The following is a 13,829-nucleotide window of genomic DNA, read 5'->3' on the forward strand; positions in this document are numbered from 1 at the left end:
TGTCTACCCTTAGCAGGAGGGCTCCTGATTACATACCTCTCCTGCTGCTGCTGCTGCTGGCTGTCCAGCAGCAGACTGAAGGTGGCTGCTGCTGTGCACAGGTATATAAAGGCTCAGAGCCTATTATGACACGCGCAGCCAGCGTTCCATTGCCACATTCCATCTACTGCAGGCAGGATACCTGGCTGGCTGAATGTCGCTGAGAAGCTCACAGAGACCGCCATAAGCAACAGTTTAACAGAATGCCACAGACTAATCAACCAAACTTTTTGGGTTGGGTTCTCTTTTATAGTCTGCAGGCATTAAATGAAAGAAGTCAGTGTTCCAGCAGAAGGAGACAACGTTTCAGAAAAGGCATTGTAGCAAACCAAAAAAGAAATTTTAAGCGCAGCAGAGTAACCAGCGCACATACCTGTTAGCTCAGGTGAGTTTAAAAGGCTGCTGTTGATAACAAGGGCATTTGCTAAATAGATGGTGTGTGTGCAACAATATACTGAAAGGTCAATTATATTGTGCAGCTTATCTCACCACCTGTAGTTATTTAGGTGAAAGCTCCAAAATGCTTGCCTAATATGTCTGTTTATCCAAAAGGAAGTAAAAAGGGAGAGCTAGAAAGATAGCATTGCATCACATTACATGGCAATGCAATGCACAGTTGCTGAAGTTGAACCAAAATGAGCTTGTAATCTGGCTTCTGCAACTTTGAACATGAAAAATCCAATGAGGAGAAGAAAAGCAAAGCCAAAGAGTCCATCCCAAAGTCCGACAAACAAGCAAAATGAACAAAAAACATTGAATTCAATTCTTTCTGATTTTAGAAACTGCATTAAAGAAGGGGTGCACCGGTCCTGGAGATAATGCAATACCAGGTCAATGCGTGGAGTGGACAGAGCAAGCTCTTTTTCCATCTCCCTGTTCTAAAAATCCATTTAATATATGGTCCCCAGATAGGGGACGTATCAGATATTAAACTGATAAGAACAGATTTTTTGATTGAATATATCTTTTATTAGCACAAAAAATAAGTTAACAGACAGTGTACAGTGCCGCAGCCCAGTACACACAGAATTCTACATCATATTTACATAGCATGAGGATACGACGCACTAACTAGACACATCACACCCCTATGCTACACAAAACACTCAATCTGAAAGAAAAAGCATGTCAATCAATACAGTACGAAGAATCGTGATAAGAGATGGGGATTGGGAAAAAGGGGATGGGGAGGGGAAAATCACAGGCCCGAAGCTTTATTGAAAGACAAGACACATAAGGGGAGAGGGGGAGGAGGGGTTTAGTCCTCATCCTCGTCCTCCGGACCGTCCACGATGGAATAGTCTCTGAGCAGGCTGTGGATCAGCCTGCTGCAGTCCTGGATGGACATCCTCTCCCTCCTCAAGATGAGCCGGTTCCTGGCGACCCAAACGGCATCCTTGAAGCAGTTCATAAGGCGCCAAGCCTCCTGGATGGGTCCGACGGTATGAACCCCAGGGAAGAGTCCGTAAAGCACAGAATGGTGCGATAGGCTCGCCCTGGGGACAGAGTTCCTCAGGTCGTCCTCAAGGGCAGTCAACAGGCGCTGTGCAAATCCGCAGTCCCAAAAAGTGTGCAAAGATGTTTCCTCCACGAAGGGGCACCTTGGGCAGTACCGGGTCTTGCACAGGTTCCGGGCATGCATGAATGACCGGACGGGCAGTCCGCCCTGAATCGCCATCCACGACAAGTCCTTGTGCCCGTTGGTCAGCCTGTCAGACGACACATTTGTCCACACAGTCTCCAGCGTGTCCTGGTGAAGTCCTGTGATGTTCTCCACGTCATCCTTGGCTCTGATGAGCTTGTGGATAGTTTTGGGCTTCCACAAGTCGGGCTTGAGTCCCTCCAGTTGATGTTCCCCCACAAATCGAACGACGTCTCCGTAGAACCATGGCGTCGTCCAGTTGTAGGGGAAGGAGCTGTCCCACTTGTCCCAGCCGAGTCGCCTCCAAAGAGGAAGCAGGAAGAAGCGAGACATGGACCTGCCCGCGGAGCCATTCTTGACTTGCAAAGTCCGGCGGACACAATCACACACAAAAGAGGATCGCAGGAGGGTGGGGATATCTGGAACGCCCTTCCCACCCTTGCGAGGCTCCTTGTACATGACGGCCCGCCTGACTCTGTCCATCTTGGATCCCCAGACAAAGTGAAACACTGTCCTGGTAATGGCCCTGCACACAGTGACGTGTGGGGGCCAGGCCTGCGCCGTGTACTGCAAGACGGGCAGGACCTCATTACGCAGGACGAGTGCCTTACCCTCACAAGTGAGGTGTCTGAGGCTCCAGAGTCCGATCCGTTGCTTCACTTTGGCCAAGCGTTCTTGCCAGGACTTGAGGGCCGCTCCTTCCTTCCCGAACCAGACTCCCAGCACCTTGAGGAAATCCGGTTGAATGTTGAAGGGGAAGAGGGCGGAGGAGGCCGGCTGCCAATCCCCGAAGAGCATGGCTTCCGACTTCCTGCAGTTGACTTTGGCCCCTGAAGCCCGGCCGAACCTCTCACACGTCTGGACGAGGGCGTCGACTGAACCACGATCAGCGCAGAAGACGGTGACGTCGTCCATGTAGAGCGAGCACTTGACCTCGTGTCGTCCCGGACCCGGTGCGGTGATCCCTCTGATCTCTCCATTCTGCCGGATAGCCTCTGCGAAGAGTTCTATAACACAAACAAAAAGAAGAGGTGATAGAGGGCAGCCTTGTCTGACCCCAGAGAGGACAGGGAAGGGGTCAGTCTTCCAGCCGTTCACCAACACCGAGCTGTGGATATCAAAATACATCAGACGGACATACGAACAAAACATGTTACCCAAACCTAACCGGTGCAGAGCTCGGCCCATGAACTCGTGGGAAACCCGGTCGAAGGCCTTCTCCTGATCCAAGGAGACCAGGGCCGCGTGTGCGCGGCGGACCTTGATGTACTCGACCGTGTCCCGCACGAGAGCGAGGCTGTCTGCGATGCGACGTCCAGGGATGCCGCAGGTCTGGTCCGGGTGGATGATCCGTCTGATGACCGTCTTAAGTCGTGTCGCCATCGTCTTGGCCAGGATCTTGTAGTCCACGTTGAGCAGAGTGATGGGACGCCAATTCCTCAGGTCGCACCTCTCTCCCTTCCGCTTGTACAGGATCGTGACCATTCCTTCCCTCAAAGATGGAGGCATTCTACCCTCCACCACCATCTCCTCGTACAGGTCCAACAGGTCCGGACAGATGAGGTCTCCCAGCGCTACATAGAGCTCCGCTGGAAGACCATCACTGCCCGGGGTCCTGCCGGTCCTAAAGGATTTAGCGGCAGAGAGCAATTCGCCCACCATCAGAGGTTTGTCCAAGGCTGCCGTGCCTGCAGGATCAAGATGGTTAGTGATACCTGACAGGAACTTATCAGCAGCGTCGGGGTCGGTAGTCTTGTGGGAGTAGAGTTTGCTGTAGAAGTCGCTGACGACCCTCATCACGTCCTCCTTCCCACGTCGCATGTTTCCGCTCTCGTCTCGCAGCTCGTTCAGGGGCGTGTGACCGGCATGAAGTTTCCTGAAAAAGAATGAGTTACATTTCTCACCCTTCTCCAGATTCTCCACTTTGGAACGGAAGACGATTCGCTTGGACTCCTCCTCAAAGTGCCTTTTCAGGCTCTTCTTGGTCTCCTCCAGCTCCTCCCTCACGTCCCAGCCGCAGTGAAGAAGGTCCTGCAGCGACCGCAGCTCGCGCTGCAGCCCTCTGAAGTCCCTCCTCTTCTCACACGCCTGTTGTCGACCCTTGGCCTGAAAGAAACAGCGAAACTCAAGTTTAACATATTCCCACCAATCAGAGACTGTTTGGAAGCTACCCTTGTAGGACTGCCACATTGCGTAGGCTGCTCTCAGCTCCTCCACGACTTCATCCTGAGCCAGCAGAGCACAATTCAGCTTCCAGGAGCCGGGGCCGGACGGAAAACCGTCGCCGAGGACACCTTGTAAGTGAATGGCTCTGTGGTCGGAGAAGAAGCAGGGGACCATCGAGCGCCTACTCTGCCTGACTGCCCGAGAGGTGAACACAAAGTCAATCCTGGAGCGGAGTGAGCCATCGGGTCGGCTCCACGAATAGTTCGTGGAGCCTCTCCCCATGGAGCCCACCACGTCCTGAAGAGAGGCCTCGGTTACCATCTCGATGAGCAGCTTGGACGTGATGTCCAACTTGGCAGATGTGCCAGAACTACGACCATCCTCCTCGATGGGGCAGTTGAAATCCCCGGCCATCACTAAGGTCCTGGTGGTGGCAAGCTGAAGCCGCAGGGTCTGGAAAAGCTCCAAACGCTCATTCTTCAGTGGGGACGCATACACGTTGATGAACCTGACAGGTTCTCCTGCCCAGTTGCCATCTACAACAAGAGCCCTGCCGCAGATGAGCTCCTGGACGGACTCAAGCGTGAATGCGCCCCCCCTGATCAGAATTGCGACCCCCGCAGACTTGCAGTCACCCCCACCGGACCAGTAGGATGGACCGTGGGACCACTCCCTGGCCAGATGTTTGAAGGACCTAGAGGAGGGAAGGGAACATTCCTGCAACATATAAACATCACACAACTGGGAAGTAAGGAAGGCATAAATAGTCTGACGTCTGAACTTGTCCTTGATGCTCCTGACATTAATGGAAAATAAGTTAATATTAGCCATCATGTAGGGAAAAAAGAAAAAGTTAGCGCAGGCAATACACCTTAGTTACCACTCCGGTCGGGTGGTCCCTCGTCGGTGTTGACTGCTGGTGACGGGATCACCAGCAGGCCCTCTTCCTCCATCTGGTCAAGCAGCGCGGCCTCGATCTCGGCGACCACCAGTTCCTCCTCTTCTGGCTCGGCCACCAGGGTCTCAACCATGTGCTCCATCTCTTCTGGCTCAGGGAGGGTATCCTCCTTTTCGCCTACGAAATCCAGAATCTTCTTTTTGGAGGATTCAGTAGCAGGGCTGTCCTCCACTTTCCTCTTTCCCCGGGTTGGAACTGGGGAGACAAGAAGGGGAAAATCCTCCTCGGAATAGATAGCGGCGGGTGGAGGAAAGGTTAATTCCACCGCTACCATGGTCTGGGGAGGGAGAGTGGCTGCCGGGGCAGGGGAAAGGACACCTGCTGAGGAGTAGGGGAAGGAGGAAGAGGAAGTGGAATCCTCAGCAGGGGTGGCCGGGGTGGGGGGGGATTGGACGGGGGTGGCAGGGGGAGGGATCGAGAGAGGGGTGACAGAACTCTTACCCTCCTTTGACTTTTTCTTCTGCTTCGGAGCTGTTGGGACCGTCGCTGGGGCTTTGGCCACCGACTCCTTGACCGCTTTGGCCTTGGTCATCTCGGCCTTGGCCGCTGGGGCCTTGGTTGTCGCGTCCTTGACCTTCACAGGCCTGGTCGTCGGGGCCTTGTCCTCCGGAGCTGGGGTCGTCCCAACCACCGATGCCCAGGATCTCTCACGCTTGGGGCAATCCTTGTATAGATGAGCCGCCAGCCCACACAGGTTGCAGGACGTCTTCTTCGGGCAGTCCTTCGAGCTGTGTCCCGTCACTCGACAAATCCTGCAGGCATCCTCCTTGCAGTCCTTCATCTCGTGGCCGTTCTTGCCGCATCTCCTGCAGTTCCGCGGCATGTCCGGGTAATAGATGAGGCCGTAGGAGTTGCCCAGGGAGAATGTCGGGGGCAGGTGCCGAAGTCCGTCTGAGTACGCCAGGTCCCTGTGAAGTCTAACGGTCACCGACCACTTACCTGTCCAGAAGCCGAGTCCATTCAGGATGTGAGAGGGTTCCTTCACAACCAAACAGAAGCGTCTCAGGAAGGTACAGATGTCTTGGCCTGGGGTGTGCGGGTTGCGCATGGAGACCGTGATCCTCCTTTCGTCCCTCTGGATAGGGCAGCTACCTGTAAAGGCAGAGAAAGAATTATCCGGTCCTTTTGCGCTTACCATTTCCCAGAACCTCCTGCAGGTGTTCACAGTGGCGAAGGTGACGAAGAAGATCCCCGTCAAGAAGGTCTGGATGCTGAGGGTGTCCGACCTGGAGAAGCCTCGATCCAGCAGCATCTTCTGGCAGAACACGTCCGAGGACATGTCCGGCACCCTCCCATCCACTTCCTTCAGCTTCAGGGCCACCGTCTGCCGCATCCATGGCTCCAGGGCTGGAGCTTCGTGGTGGGGCTTCTGGGGTCCCTTCTGCTGGCCAGTCGTGGAGGCAGAGTCCTTGGGGTCAGAATCGGCTCCTGGCTGGGCCCTCCTGGCTGTCCCCTGCTCCAGGCTCTTCTTTTCAGCCTTCCTCGCAGCGCTTGCCATGGCTTTCCTCCTGCAGTTACTTCTTGGAGCTGGAGCTGGAACTCTTCCCGGAATGGGTGGAGCTATGCAGATTCTTCTCCCGTCGTGTTCTGGACAAATTCCCCGAAAGGTCTTTGTCTCGATGATTTTCTTCCTCGAAGATTCCACAGGACAGCCCGATTCTTCTCCGAGTCTTCGTCTTCTTCTGGATTCTTTAGAGCTTCTTCCTCCCACCGATATCCGCCTTCCTTCTCCGATGTCAGCTGGGCTCCGAAGCTCTTCTCCTTCCGAGTTCGATCGCTCTCGTCAAGTGTAGATCGTAGCTCTTGTGTTCTTAAAAGAACAGATACTACACTTGATCTTAGCCAAAAGGCCGAGAAGCGATAACCAGAATTGGTTTCAAACTACGGAGCCACCCAAGGATCCTGAAAAGTCCATTTGTGGAGATGAGCTCCTGGACTCCCGTTAAGAAGACATGTTGTCAACCTCTAGATCCCTTACATGCCTGCACTTTTCGGCTTGCTGCTGCTGCAATCCACGCGTTTTAGATCTGCATAACTCCACCTCTTTAAACACAGCACCTTCACCCCCTGCTGTTCCCACCCGCCTCAACACCGTTGGAAGGGAGGAGAACCAATTAAGGCGGGGGGTGGGGTGGAACGAGCAGCTGTCTACCCTTAGCAGGAGGGCTCCTGATTACATACCTCTCCTGCTGCTGCTGCTGCTGGCTGTCCAGCAGCAGACTGAAGGTGGCTGCTGCTGTGCACAGGTATATAAAGGCTCAGAGCCTATTATGACACGCGCAGCCAGCGTTCCATTGCCACATTCCATCTACTGCAGGCAGGATACCTGGCTGGCTGAATGTCGCTGAGAAGCTCACAGAGACCGCCATAAGCAACAGTTTAACAGAATGCCACAGACTAATCAACCAAACTTTTTGGGTTGGGTTCTCTTTTATAGTCTGCAGGCATTAAATGAAAGAAGTCAGTGTTCCAGCAGAAGGAGACAACGTTTCAGAAAAGGCATTGTAGCAAACCAAAAAAGAAATTTTAAGCGCAGCAGAGTAACCAGCGCACATACCTGTTAGCTCAGGTGAGTTTAAAAGGCTGCTGTTGATAACAAGGGCATTTGCTAAATAGATGGTGTGTGTGCAACAATATACTGAAAGGTCAATTATATTGTGCAGCTTATCTCACCACCTGTAGTTATTTAGGTGAAAGCTCCAAAATGCTTGCCTAATATGTCTGTTTATCCAAAAGGAAGTAAAAAGGGAGAGCTAGAAAGATAGCATTGCATCACATTACATGGCAATGCAATGCACAGTTGCTGAAGTTGAACCAAAATGAGCTTGTAATCTGGCTTCTGCAACTTTGAACATGAAAAATCCAATGAGGAGAAGAAAAGCAAAGCCAAAGAGTCCATCCCAAAATCCGACAAACAAGCAAAATGAACAAAAAACATTGAATTCAATTCTTTCTGATTTTAGAAACTGCATTAAAGAAGGGGTGCACCGGTCCTGGAGATACTGCAATACCAGGTCAATGCGTGGAGTGGACAGAGCAAGCTCTTTTTCCATCTCCCTGTTCTAAAAATCCATTTAATATATGGTCCCCAGATAGGGGACGTATCAGATATTAAACTGATAAGAACAGATTTTTTTTTTTTTTTTTTTTTTTAAAACCTATTCAGGTTAAAATTAAAGTCCACTCCACAGTCCTCTTCTCCCCAAAGGGAGACAAGACGTGGACTCCAACTTAAATCATCATCAGGTTTTGGTACTTTTAATGTCAGAAAAAAAAATTACAAAAATACAACAATACTTACAAAGAAAGAAATGTTTCAGAACCTGAATGGATACCAAAAAAATAAAAATTAAATTATAACTGTATTAACAACAGTAATAACATCAAGTAAAATACTTGTAACCATTATCAAAAGCATGAACCCCAACCCAACTCAGAACCTTAAGGGACAAATCTTCAACCCTTGATGCTGAAAAAACTTGTTTCGATACACCATCTGGTATTCTATATTTCACACAAAAAACATTTTTATCTCTTATTAGTTCTTTCCTAACATTCTCTATAAGATAGTCCAAACGTTTCTCATCATACAACTTACGGTACAACCGGTTAAAAAATTCTGCATTCTTTATAAACATAGGTTGTTGAAAAACAACTATATTTTCTTCCATTGCCACCTCCACTTCCTGTTCCTTTCTCTTTTCTTGCTTTTTAACCTTACCACGGCCAGTTCCCTGACTTACACCTCTCATTTCACTCTCTACCCTATCCCCCCAATCTACTCTTGTTTTCTCCATCTCCCTCTGCACTCCTACAGGTTTGCTTTCTTTTCCCTTTACCACCAACACCTTTTCTACACTTTCCTCCTTTCTCTCTACCAAAACCTTTTTAACCACTACCTCCTTCTCTTTATTTCTTTTCCTCTTTGGGCAATTCTTAAAAACATGCGTATCTTCCTGACACAAGTTGCACTTCCTCCGATCTTTACAATCCTTTGACTCATGATCACCTTTTTTGCAAAAACCACATACACCACCCGAACAATTTTCCTTTCCATGCCCGTATTGACGACAAACTCGACAAAAAGTGGGTATACCACTGAAAAAAATATCACCATTTATATTACCCAACTTAAACCTAGCTGGGGGAAGCAACACAGTCCCCTGCTCATCTTCTTTGAAACGGACCAAAAATTTCCACTTCGAAGTCCAAAAACCAAATTCATTATAAATCTTCCCTTTTGGTGTTACTGACAAACAAAAAAACTCCAAAAATGTAAGAACATCCTCTTCGTCCACCAATGGAGAGTACATTTTAACAATGATCCATTTATCTCTAACGGGGAAGTGTGGCATTACACTTATCCCCTCCATTCTTTTATCCTGGCTTGCAGTCATTTTCCTTAGATATCCTTCAAAAAAAACTTTGTCAACAAAAACTATATCATAAACACCCCTCCTGGGGTAGTCCATTATCGCCAACACTTCTTCTGTCTTCAAACCAAAAAGATCCACAAGAACTTAACTCATCACATACCTAAAATCCTTTTGATCTCGAAAGTTCTCCTGAACAACCAAACGAATAGAATTCTGCACCTTAGCGAATTCAGGCACATGATCTTCCTCTCCTTCATGTGATGCTGCAGACATCTTCTTCACAAACAGGTTCTCCTCTTCTCAATAGAAACCTTCAACACCGAAGTGCCAGGTAGATGATCGCCTCCCGTTGCCCGGGGACTAATCCGACTCCCTAATAGCAGCAGGGAGGTGAAGCCCTGCTGAAAAACAGAGCGATCCCCCCAGGCCAAGGAGCCGGGTACCCCGAGCACCTCTCAGCCAAGACCAAGGCAGCAGCCGCTAGATCACTGCACTTGATCTTAGCCAAAAGGCCGAGAAGCGATAACCAGAATTGGTTTCAAACTACGGAGCCACCCAAGGATCCTGAAAAGTCCATTTGTGGAGATGAGCTCCTGGACTCCCGTTAAGAAGACATGTTGTCAACCTCTAGATCCCTTACATGCCTGCACTTTTCGGCTTGCTGCTGCTGCAATCCACGCGTTTTAGATCTGCATAACTCCACCTCTTTAAACACAGCACCTTCACCCCCTGCTGTTCCCACCCGCCTCAACACCGTTGGAAGGGAGGAGAACCAATTAAGGCGGGGGGTGGGGTGGAACGAGCAGCTGTCTACCCTTAGCAGGAGGGCTCCTGATTACATACCTCTCCTGCTGCTGCTGCTGCTGGCTGTCCAGCAGCAGACTGAAGGTGGCTGCTGCTGTGCACAGGTATATAAAGGCTCAGAGCCTATTATGACACGCGCAGCCAGCGTTCCATTGCCACATTCCATCTACTGCAGGCAGGATACCTGGCTGGCTGAATGTCGCTGAGAAGCTCACAGAGACCGCCATAAGCAACAGTTTAACAGAATGCCACAGACTAATCAACCAAACTTTTTGGGTTGGGTTCTCTTTTATAGTCTGCAGGCATTAAATGAAAGAAGTCAGTGTTCCAGCAGAAGGAGACAACGTTTCAGAAAAGGCATTGTAGCAAACCAAAAAAGAAATTTTAAGCGCAGCAGAGTAACCAGCGCACATACCTGTTAGCTCAGGTGAGTTTAAAAGGCTGCTGTTGATAACAAGGGCATTTGCTAAATAGATGGTGTGTGTGCAACAATATACTGAAAGGTCAATTATATTGTGCAGCTTATCTCACCACCTGTAGTTATTTAGGTGAAAGCTCCAAAATGCTTGCCTAATATGTCTGTTTATCCAAAAGGAAGTAAAAAGGGAGAGCTAGAAAGATAGCATTGCATCACATTACATGGCAATGCAATGCACAGTTGCTGAAGTTGAACCAAAATGAGCTTGTAATCTGGCTTCTGCAACTTTGAACATGAAAAATCCAATGAGGAGAAGAAAAGCAAAGCCAAAGAGTCCATCCCAAAATCCGACAAACAAGCAAAATGAACAAAAAACATTGAATTCAATTCTTTCTGATTTTAGAAACTGCATTAAAGAAGGGGTGCACCGGTCCTGGAGATACTGCAATACCAGGTCAATGCGTGGAGTGGACAGAGCAAGCTCTTTTTCCATCTCCCTGTTCTAAAAATCCATTTAATATATGGTCCCCAGATAGGGGACGTATCAGATATTAAACTGATAAGAACAGATACTACACTTGATCTTAGCCAAAAGGCTGAGAAGCGATAACCAGAATTGGTTTCAAACTACGGAGCCACCCAAGGATCCTGAAAAGTCCATTTGTGGAGATGAGCTCCTGGACTCCCGTTAAGAAGACATGTTGTCAACCTCTAGATCCCTTACATGCCTGCACTTTTCGGCTTGCTGCTGCTGCAATCCACGCGTTTTAGATCTGCATAACTCCACCTCTTTAAACACAGCACCTTCACCCCCTGCTGTTCCCACCCGCCTCAACACCGTTGGAAGGGAGGAGAACCAATTAAGGCGGGGGGTGGGGTGGAACGAGCAGCTGTCTACCCTTAGCAGGAGGGCTCCTGATTACATACCTCTCCTGCTGCTGCTGCTGCTGGCTGTCCAGCAGCAGACTGAAGGTGGCTGCTGCTGTGCACAGGTATATAAAGGCTCAGAGCCTATTATGACACGCGCAGCCAGCGTTCCATTGCCACATTCCATCTACTGCAGGCAGGATACCTGGCTGGCTGAATGTCGCTGAGAAGCTCACAGAGACCGCCATAAGCAACAGTTTAACAGAATGCCACAGACTAATCAACCAAACTTTTTGGGTTGGGTTCTCTTTTATAGTCTGCAGGCATTAAATGAAAGAAGTCAGTGTTCCAGCAGAAGGAGACAACGTTTCAGAAAAGGCATTGTAGCAAACCAAAAAAGAAATTTTAAGCGCAGCAGAGTAACCAGCGCACATACCTGTTAGCTCAGGTGAGTTTAAAAGGCTGCTGTTGATAACAAGGGCATTTGCTAAATAGATGGTGTGTGTGCAACAATATACTGAAAGGTCAATTATATTGTGCAGCTTATCTCACCACCTGTAGTTATTTAGGTGAAAGCTCCAAAATGCTTGCCTAATATGTCTGTTTATCCAAAAGGAAGTAAAAAGGGAGAGCTAGAAAGATAGCATTGCATCACATTACATGGCAATGCAATGCACAGTTGCTGAAGTTGAACCAAAATGAGCTTGTAATCTGGCTTCTGCAACTTTGAACATGAAAAATCCAATGAGGAGAAGAAAAGCAAAGCCAAAGAGTCCATCCCAAAATCTGACAAACAAGCAAAATGAACAAAAAACATTGAATTCAATTCTTTCTGATTTTAGAAACTGCATTAAAGAAGGGGTGCACCGGTCCTGGAGATACTGCAATACCAGGTCAATGCGTGGAGTGGACAGAGCAAGCTCTTTTTCCATCTCCCTGTTCTAAAAATCCATTTAATATATGGTCCCCAGATAGGGGACGTATCAGATATTAAACTGATAAGAACAGATACTACACTTGATCTTAGCCAAAAGGCCGAGAAGCGATAACCAGAATTGGTTTCAAACTACGGAGCCACCCAAGGATCCTGAAAAGTCCATTTGTGGAGATGAGCTCCTGGACTCCCGTTAAGAAGACATGTTGTCAACCTCTAGATCCCTTACATGCCTGCACTTTTCGGCTTGCTGCTGCTGCAATCCACGCGTTTTAGATCTGCATAACTCCACCTCTTTAAACACAGCACCTTCACCCCCTGCTGTTCCCACCCGCCTCAACACCGTTGGAAGGGAGGAGAACCAATTAAGGCGGGGGGTGGGGTGGAACGAGCAGCTGTCTACCCTTAGCAGGAGGGCTCCTGATTACATACCTCTCCTGCTGCTGCTGCTGCTGGCTGTCCAGCAGCAGACTGAAGGTGGCTGCTGCTGTGCACAGGTATATAAAGGCTCAGAGCCTATTATGACACGCGCAGCCAGCGTTCCATTGCCACATTCCATCTACTGCAGGCAGGATACCTGGCTGGCTGAATGTCGCTGAGAAGCTCACAGAGACCGCCATAAGCAACAGTTTAACAGAATGCCACAGACTAATCAACCAAACTTTTTGGGTTGGGTTCTCTTTTATAGTCTGCAGGCATTAAATGAAAGAAGTCAGTGTTCCAGCAGAAGGAGACAACGTTTCAGAAAAGGCATTGTAGCAAACCAAAAAAGAAATTTTAAGCGCAGCAGAGTAACCAGCGCACATACCTGTTAGCTCAGGTGAGTTTAAAAGGCTGCTGTTGATAACAAGGGCATTTGCTAAATAGATGGTGTGTGTGCAACAATATACTGAAAGGTCAATTATATTGTGCAGCTTATCTCACCACCTGTAGTTATTTAGCTGAAAGCTCCAAAATGCTTGCCTAATATGTCTGTTTATCCAAAAGGAAGTAAAAAGGGAGAGCTAGAAAGATAGCATTGCATCACATTACATGGCAATGCAATGCACAGTTGCTGAAGTTGAACCAAAATGAGCTTGTAATCTGGCTTCTGCAACTTTGAACATGAAAAATCCAATGAGGAGAAGAAAAGCAAAGCCAAAGAGTCCATCCCAAAATCCGACAAACAAGCAAAATGAACAAAAAACATTGAATTCAATTCTTTCTGATTTTAGAAACTGCATTAAAGAAGGGGTGCACCGGTCCTGGAGATACTGCAATACCAGGTCAATGCGTGGAGTGGACAGAGCAAGCTCTTTTTCCATCTCCCTGTTCTAAAAATCCATTTAATATATGGTCCCCAGATAGGGGACGTATCAGATATTAAACTGATAAGAACAGATACTACACTTGATCTTAGCCAAAAGGCCGAGAAGCGATAACCAGAATTGGTTTCAAACTACGGAGCCACCCAAGGATCCTGAAAAGTCCATTTGTGGAGATGAGCTCCTGGACTCCCGTTAAGAAGACATGTTGTCAACCTCTAGATCCCTTACATGCCTGCACTTTTCGGCTTGCTGCTGCTGCAATCCACGCGTTTTAGATCTGCATAACTCCACCTCTTTAAACACAGCACCTTCACCCCC

The 13,829-nt window shown here is 48.7% G+C and overlaps 5 non-coding genes and 1 pseudogene across 5 annotated transcripts; all 6 read right to left on the reverse strand.

The window, feature by feature from the left end:
* Window positions 1–832: 832 nt before the first annotated feature.
* LOC141214070 (U2 spliceosomal RNA) lies at window positions 833–1,025 on the reverse strand. The gene has a single exon (XR_012283400.1). It is a non-coding gene; the product is annotated as a U2 spliceosomal RNA (small nuclear RNA).
* A 5,564-nt stretch (window positions 1,026–6,589) lies between these two features.
* Window positions 6,590–6,667, reverse strand: LOC141214133 (U2 spliceosomal RNA; annotated as a pseudogene).
* Window positions 6,668–7,782: 1,115 nt separating this feature from the next.
* On the reverse strand, window positions 7,783–7,967 carry LOC141214083 (U2 spliceosomal RNA). Its single transcript, XR_012283411.1, has one exon. It is a non-coding gene; the product is annotated as a U2 spliceosomal RNA (small nuclear RNA).
* Window positions 7,968–10,820: 2,853 nt separating this feature from the next.
* LOC141214000 (U2 spliceosomal RNA) lies at window positions 10,821–11,011 on the reverse strand. Its single transcript, XR_012283331.1, has one exon. It is a non-coding gene; the product is annotated as a U2 spliceosomal RNA (small nuclear RNA).
* A 1,115-nt stretch (window positions 11,012–12,126) lies between these two features.
* LOC141214120 (U2 spliceosomal RNA) lies at window positions 12,127–12,317 on the reverse strand. The gene has a single exon (XR_012283436.1). It is a non-coding gene; the product is annotated as a U2 spliceosomal RNA (small nuclear RNA).
* Window positions 12,318–13,432: 1,115 nt separating this feature from the next.
* On the reverse strand, window positions 13,433–13,623 carry LOC141214131 (U2 spliceosomal RNA). The gene has a single exon (XR_012283444.1). It is a non-coding gene; the product is annotated as a U2 spliceosomal RNA (small nuclear RNA).
* Between the last annotated feature and the right edge of the window lie 206 nt (window positions 13,624–13,829).

Source organism: Phyllobates terribilis, unplaced genomic scaffold (assembly GCF_046119375.1).
Source record: "Phyllobates terribilis strain yellow unplaced genomic scaffold, ASM4611937v1 Scaffold_213__1_contigs__length_3403324, whole genome shotgun sequence".
Classification (NCBI taxonomy): domain Eukaryota; kingdom Metazoa; phylum Chordata; class Amphibia; order Anura; family Dendrobatidae; genus Phyllobates; species Phyllobates terribilis.